General features: G+C 37.6%; 1 long non-coding RNA gene across 1 annotated transcript; it reads left to right on the forward strand.

The window, feature by feature from the left end:
* The first annotated feature begins 2,192 nt into the window (after positions 1 to 2,192).
* LOC117669375 (uncharacterized) lies at positions 2,193 to 6,053 on the forward strand. Its single transcript, XR_004592420.3, has 2 exons — positions 2,193 to 3,135; positions 3,726 to 6,053. It is a non-coding gene; the product is annotated as an uncharacterized LOC117669375 (long non-coding RNA).
* The last annotated feature ends 1,191 nt before the right edge of the window (positions 6,054 to 7,244 follow it).

Genomic DNA, 7,244 nt, shown 5'->3' on the forward strand with positions numbered 1-7,244 from the left:
TTGGACCAGTGGTGGGATTCAAGTAATTTAACAACCAGTTCTATGCCCTAATGACCACACCGTACCCCCTGAGCCCCGTTTTGGGGCCTTCCTGCACTTACCTGGGAGCCAAAATGGGGCCCTTAGGGACTCCTGGAAGGGGCAGGGTGGGAAGGGGTGGGGCCAGCCAGCAATTTAACAACCAGTTTGCCCGAACCAGCTATATCCCACCACTGCCTTGGACAGGTCCCTGCAGTTTACAGTCATGCTTTGCCATTGTCCCATTCTTTCTAGAGCTGAGAAAAAGTGACTGGCCCAAAGTCACCCAGCTGGCTCATAGTTTCTAGCCTGGTGCCTTAATCACTACATCAAATCGGTTCTTTTATCATGCTTTGCACATGCATATTCAGGACACCACCAATGCAGGAGCAAGAAAGGCAGAATAGAGACTGGCATTTGGGATAGCCAGGTTTATTCCATAAGAGTTTTCTGCTGACTGAAGAATGGGTGCTATTTCTTTAGTTCAGCAGTAGACCTTTAACTTCTTGTAGCAGGGTTTGTTTCTATGCACGAAGAATTAAAAATTCCATAAAATGGTTTTGGTTTTGGAAAATGCTGGGTCATGAAAACTAACTAATAGAGTTCTCCCATCCATTTATTTATTGTGGTGTTTAATGTGTCATATGCAAAACAAACAATGGTGCAGTCTCCCTCATATAAATGCTATTACCTTGAGAATGTATTGAAGACAGGTAGTTATTACCAAACTTGATTACATTTGTTTTCTAAAGAAAATATTATTCATCAGCAGCTCAAATTATAAAGTATATAGCAGATTTATTTCATTTTATTATTTTCTTTTGCAGGGTTCATAAGTTACTCCAATCAGGCTAGCTCTTTGCAGAATAAAGACCTCTATTTCCAGTTTTTCCATCAGCAACATTTGAAGAGGTCCTCAGAAAACAGAATGGGTCTGGCGGAAGTTTCTCCATGTTCCCAGTAGATCTCTGGAGTAATGCAAAGAAAACAATTCCTTCCTCTAAAAAAATAATTAAATATATTGGTAAATGGCAAAAAGGCAGAGTAATATCACCACCGTGTGTTTTTGGTTCAGATAGAATCCTGCTCCTTTCCTCCCCATCTTTTTAATTGTAAATTATTATTTTATTTTTTCAATGTTTTATTGGCTTTTAATGTTTGTAAGCCACCCAGAGTCGCCTCCAGGCAAGACAGCTGACAAACAAGTCTAATGAACAAACAAGACCTGTGATGGCTCAGTGGTTAGAATGTAGTACTGCAGGCTAACCCACTGCTCACTTCAGGAGTTCGATTCAAGGTTGACTCAGCCTGGCATCCTTCCGAGGTCGGTAAAATGAGGACCCAGATTGTTGGGAACAATATGCTGACTCTGTAAACCACTTGGAGAGGGCTGTAAAGGACTATGAAGCAGTATATAAATCTAAGTGCTTAATACTATTGCTAATAAATAAATACATAGAAGCCACATTAAACTTTGGACCTTTGTAATTGTTTAATTACAACAGATCTTCTGACCTTGGCTCACCAAGGTCAGAAGATTATTGAACTATCAAAGTTGGTCCAGATAAATTTCATTTACCTTAATGTACATTTTTATTAATGCCTTGTTTTTAATTTTTCCAGAAGGAACAATGCATTAATTTATCAAACGAGTTTTGCCCTTACAGTGGATTTTAATATTAAACAAAATGCAACCTTTTAAAAAGATCCTCTTAGCATAGTACAATTTTAGATGTTTTGTTCCAAACATGCTTCTGGAAATACCTTCCACCAACACACACCTGCTTTGTTCAAGAAGACATTGTGCTTTTGTGTAAGCTGAGCTTCAATTGTACATTTGTGCATCAATTTTGATTCTCTTCCTTTTGTTCATTTTTTCATGCCCTTGTACTCAAACTTGCTAAATTGGAAAATAACAGTGAAGACAATGGCTTGCGCTACAATGTTTAAGATTTACAATAATCTTAATTGTATCTAATAATGGCCTTTGCCATGACAAAATTGTGCAACTTTCTCAAATCCGAAAATAAAATGTATAACCATTCCTGGTTTTTAATGTTGAACTGAAAAAATGAAAAGTTCTCAAGTCAGAAAAAAAAATATGGAAGCAAAAAAAAAAAAAAAAAAAAAAGGGGGGGGAGAAAGGGGAACGACTAAATGCACATAATGGGTCATTATTTAATATTTTATTTAAACAATCCAAGTCAATTGTACGAACCAAAACAGAGAAGCATGGGGTGACATTTTGGGGAAGGACTCTAACTTCGGCTTGTTCATATCATCCATTTTGAAGGCAGAAGGGCCTTTTCCCATTCTTGGCATGCTAGAAAAATGAGAATGATTCATGCTAGGGATCTAATATGCCTGGAAATCTGATTCCTGCCGGTCAGAGAATACAATATAGAGCTAAGTAGATTGATGGCTGAATTTGGCATCAAACGATCTACAATTTTCTTAAGATGTCATAGTCATTTATAACTGTGTAGTAAAGGGTTTATTTTATTTCCATCCTCAAGACAGCAGAAGAACACATCACTTCCATAACTGCTGGCTCCACAGTGTTTTTTCTAGGCCTCCAAAACATGGCCAATAAAATGGCTGCCCTCCCATAAGAGCTGGGATAGCCCCTCTCAAAATTTGCTGTGAAAAAAGCAAGGAGATAAGGATAGCTACAGCAATGAGGGAAGAGAAGGGAGGGCAGTCACTCCAGTCTCCTGGGGTTTTTCTTTCTCCGGTAGGAGCACAGACTGCTGGTAAAATTTATAGTATAACCTTGACACTTTTTCTTCACTCTAATAGGCTGAAGGGCAAGAAGGTCATAGCAATACAGTGTAGACCATGATTCCTACCTAAGCCCCCCACTCCCAAAGGAAAAAAAAATTGTTACTGGTTACATTCTGCTCTTTCCAGCAACTAGAACAGCAGAGGTTCCCAGGGAGCCAGTTGGAGCCCTGCAAGATCCTCATCTCTTTTCTTCAAATGAACCGGAGTGTTTGTATAGGACATTGTGTTGCATTTTCTGCTGGATCATTTTGAGCTGGCTTCACTCTGCCTCAAGGGAAGTCCAGCCCTGAGATGAAGTCTCTGTGGTGAGGACATGTCCTCAGGAAAAAAATGGTGAGCAGGCCATTTAGCAGGTCCTTGGATGAGATTGATGGAACACATAGCAAGTTTATACATAACCTATGATACTTTATGTCTTAGTTAAGGAGCTGAATTAATACTTTGAAATTAATTTAGAACTTTATTTCAAGGATGTACAAAATATTTGGGACATAAAATGAAGAGAGCGGCCAGTTTGAGCTTGCAATGGGGCATTTCAGTCTTAAGAGATTTTAAGCTCAAAAGTATTTTATTCTCTTACTTTACATAACATTAAAATGCAGATGATTCTAAAGTTTTGGAAGAAAATGAAAGGGCCCTTCAGTATTTGTAATAGCTAGATCTACTTAGTGATATGCATCTGCTCTGCAATTCAGTTTCAGACTTTATGATTGAACACTTTTTATGCAACTTGCTACTTCCTTACAAAGAAACAGAGAACTGAAATATTAATGTCATTGAGATTCATGCATTTGGACATATTTATATATGTATCGGGCATACACTAGGTAAAAAGACAGAGGAAAGAAACGTAGTCTTTAGACAAAGGATTTTGTACATGTTGTGAAATGAAACACCTGTAATAATTTCTTTCGTCTTTCTAGGAAGGTGAATTCTGTCAAGAATATGCATGCTGACAACCTGAAATGCAAAATTTGACAGCATGGAGGATATTTAATTCATGGCCACAGTAATGTTTACAAGCTAAGTTCCCTATTTTTTATAATGGGAGACAATGCAAGAAAGTATATTGTCTTTATCATTACTTACTGGTTTTGCATATAAATTCTATACTCACCATATGCCCATGGGACAATATCTTCATTAAAAATAAAATCCTTAATAAGCTAGGCCTTGCTAAGTTATTGTTCCAAGTGTGGATGCATTCATATTCTCCAGCTGATTTGTGCATAACTTGTACTTCAAGATTTTCATATGAATGAGCCTTCCGGTTTTCAGCCCTGTTGTTTTTGTATCTAATAAAGCAGCTAGTTTTAATTTCATATACTGATCATGAGAATCAACAGGCTATCTCAATGATATGGGTATCAGCGTTGGACTCCTATTTAGCAGAATGCAGATCCATGACATAGTTTCAAACTTGTGCATATGCATACTTTCAAAAATACACACAACTATATATTTGCCTTACACTTTCCATCATTCTTTGCCTTACTTCACACACTTAAAAACCCTCCCGTGAAAAATGGCTGCATAATATCATTAGGTTTTGTCCAAATTTTTTCTTTTATATGATTCCAAACAGCTTCCTTCTATATTTCTGTTTTGTATGGCCTTACTTCAGTAGTGGGTTTCAAAACCTGTCGCTACTGGTTCGCTCATGGGTGTGTGCATGCCGTGCTTGTGTGTGCGCATGATGCTTCTGCTCATGCACAGAAATGTCTGGGTGGGTGGGTGGAGCTTCCCACCGCCACCGCTACCGGTTCACCCGATTCGGGGGAAACTGGTAGCAACCCACCACTGTCTTACTTTATATAGACCTAGTCTTCTTATACTCATTATAAAACTGTAGTTGGAGGTTTCTTACTCTTCCCTCTTGGGAAGATCTGGACATCTTCTTCCATGAGTAATTGATCACAACTGTAATAAATCAGTCATCAGCCATCACAATATTCTGAGGAGTTATTTACATCCTTTTTCTTATATCTTTTGGATTTCCAATGGATTGATTGATAACTCATAGACAGTTATCAATGAAGTCAAGAATGGCATAGAACCAGTTAAAGCTCAATGTTAGCAAATTTTTAAGGTGAATTTTTTTTAGGGGTGAAAGGATTTAATTTAAACTTCAACAAAGTAATGAATTGTTGGTTGGGGCGGAAGAAATTTGCTTTCATGATTTATTAGTATTCCAATGAACTGACAATTTTGAGGGATACTCCCAGAGTAATAAATCCCACACAGAAATAAAACTCATTGAGTACAATGGGGCTTATTTTCAGGATTGGATACTATATTTCAAACTAAATGAAGGGCTCCAAGTTACAACAACTTCACAAAGTAAGTCCAAGGCAAAGTGAATGAATTTCAGGGCTCAGTAAATACCATGGGTTAAAATGTTTGCTTATTGTATGTCTCCCTGTAAGTTTACCTAGGCAAAACATATGAAAGAAAAATCTTGAATCTTTTTAGGGGCCCCCTACCTCAGGCAAAACTTCAGTTATTAGGGTTTTTCGTCAAGAATCCAAGGCCTCAAATTGCTCGCAATACCAATAATAAAGATACAGCTTACTGTTATAACTTTGTGTTATAGGATGTGAAGTTAATAAATCCTGCTACCCTCCTTAAACCCTCACCTTAGTATACCTACTACACCCTGGATTTTGTCTGAATTGGCTATAGCCTGCAAATGGTAAACCCAGGTGAAGCGTTCCAATACCTGCGACAAAAATGCATTTGCATGCAGTTTGCTAAAGTTCCCTATTTGATCTGATCTGCTGGAATGGGATTAAAAATACATTTCATATTTTGCTGACTGGTAGGACTTTTTTTTTATATTTCTTATGTGCTCTGCCATGATTCAAAATGCTGGGAATAGAATATATTGTGCAGAGATTTATCCAGTGGGTATTGCATACATTTCTTGGGCATAATGCATGAAATAAACCATTTGTATGATTCACGCAAAGCTGAGAAGGTCAGAGTGAAAAAAAAAATCCATTTGCCGAATCAATTCAGGACATCAATAAGTTTAATTACTGAACTAAATCAGCTGGGTTTACAGTACAGTGAGTAAGTTAAAAACTACAATAAACATTTGAAAATTAGGTTTCCACTTTTTTAAAAAAGAGCTTTTCTCTTTTGTAGCAATCTCTTATTTTTAACTGATTGGACAGCAAAATATGAATGCCAGACTATCTGTGAGATGACATGTTCTTATTCACCTGATAATTACTCCCTACCTCCCAAAATAGATTTTAAACAATGGTATGAAAAGTTCATGTAAATCCTTATGGTTCAGCTCCTTCCTGGATTGCAGTTAATTTTAATATTCCACAAAATAATCCCATGCACAAGACTAACTTTCCAAGAAAAATTCCATTACAGTGGGACAAATTTCTATCCAGACACACATGACTTTGAATTATAAATTCAGATCCTTAGAACTATAGAAAGTAACATGTTAAATCAATTCCTATCCCTCTAGAACAGGTGTCTCCAAACTTGGCAACTTTAAGACTCCCAGAATTCCTCAGCCGGGCTCATTTCTCAGGCTGGCTGAGGAATTTTGGGAGTAGAAATTCACATGTGGTAAAGTTGCCAAGTTTGGAGACCTTTGCTGTAGAACAGGGGTTTCAAACTTGCGGCCCACATGCCGGATGCGTCACACGTTGGCCACACCCACCCTTAGTTTAGTGAAGGGGAAAAAGTCACGTGATGACAACGTGATACATTATGTGTCGACAATGTGAGGCTGTGAATTTGACACCCCTGCTCTAGAACATTTATTTGGACATGGACCAGAATGTTACAGGGCGGCACATAAGAAATCAATCTTAATGAAGCTAAAGACATTCCAATCTGCCTAGTGTCTACTTAGAAGACCATCGGGAAGTCCTGAGCATGTCATATTTAACTTTCTGGAAGAATAATAAGATATAAGATAATAATAATAATAAGATTATAATAATATAATTAATATTATAGGCAGACTCAGTCATTTAAGGGATTATTAAACTAAACCTGGACCAGGAGTGAAATGCTACCAGTTCGGGGTGGTTCTCCCGAACCGATAGTGAAAATGCTACTGGTTCGCCCAAACCGGTAGTAAAAAAATGCTTTAAAAAGTAAAAAAAAAAGTTCTGACGATGGCGTGGCACAGCTGATCGTCTGAACTTTTTTTTTTTTACTTTTTTAAAGCATTTTTTTACTACCTGTTCAGGCAATACCGTGTTTCCCCAAAAATAAGACCCTGTCTTATATTTTTTTGAACCCTGAAACAAGCGCTTGGCCTTATTGCCATGCGCTCAAAAGCCTGATTGGGCTTATTAACAGGGGAAGTCTTATTTTGGGGAAAACAGGGTAGGTAGTAAAAAAAATGCTAAAAATAAGTTAAAAAAAGGTTCTGAAAATCAGCTGTAACAATCAATTGTGTCGCGTGA

Source organism: Pantherophis guttatus, chromosome 1, assembly GCF_059756535.1.
Source record: "Pantherophis guttatus breed Tessera chromosome 1, ASM5975653v1, whole genome shotgun sequence".
Taxonomy (NCBI): Eukaryota; Metazoa; Chordata; class Lepidosauria; order Squamata; family Colubridae; genus Pantherophis; species Pantherophis guttatus.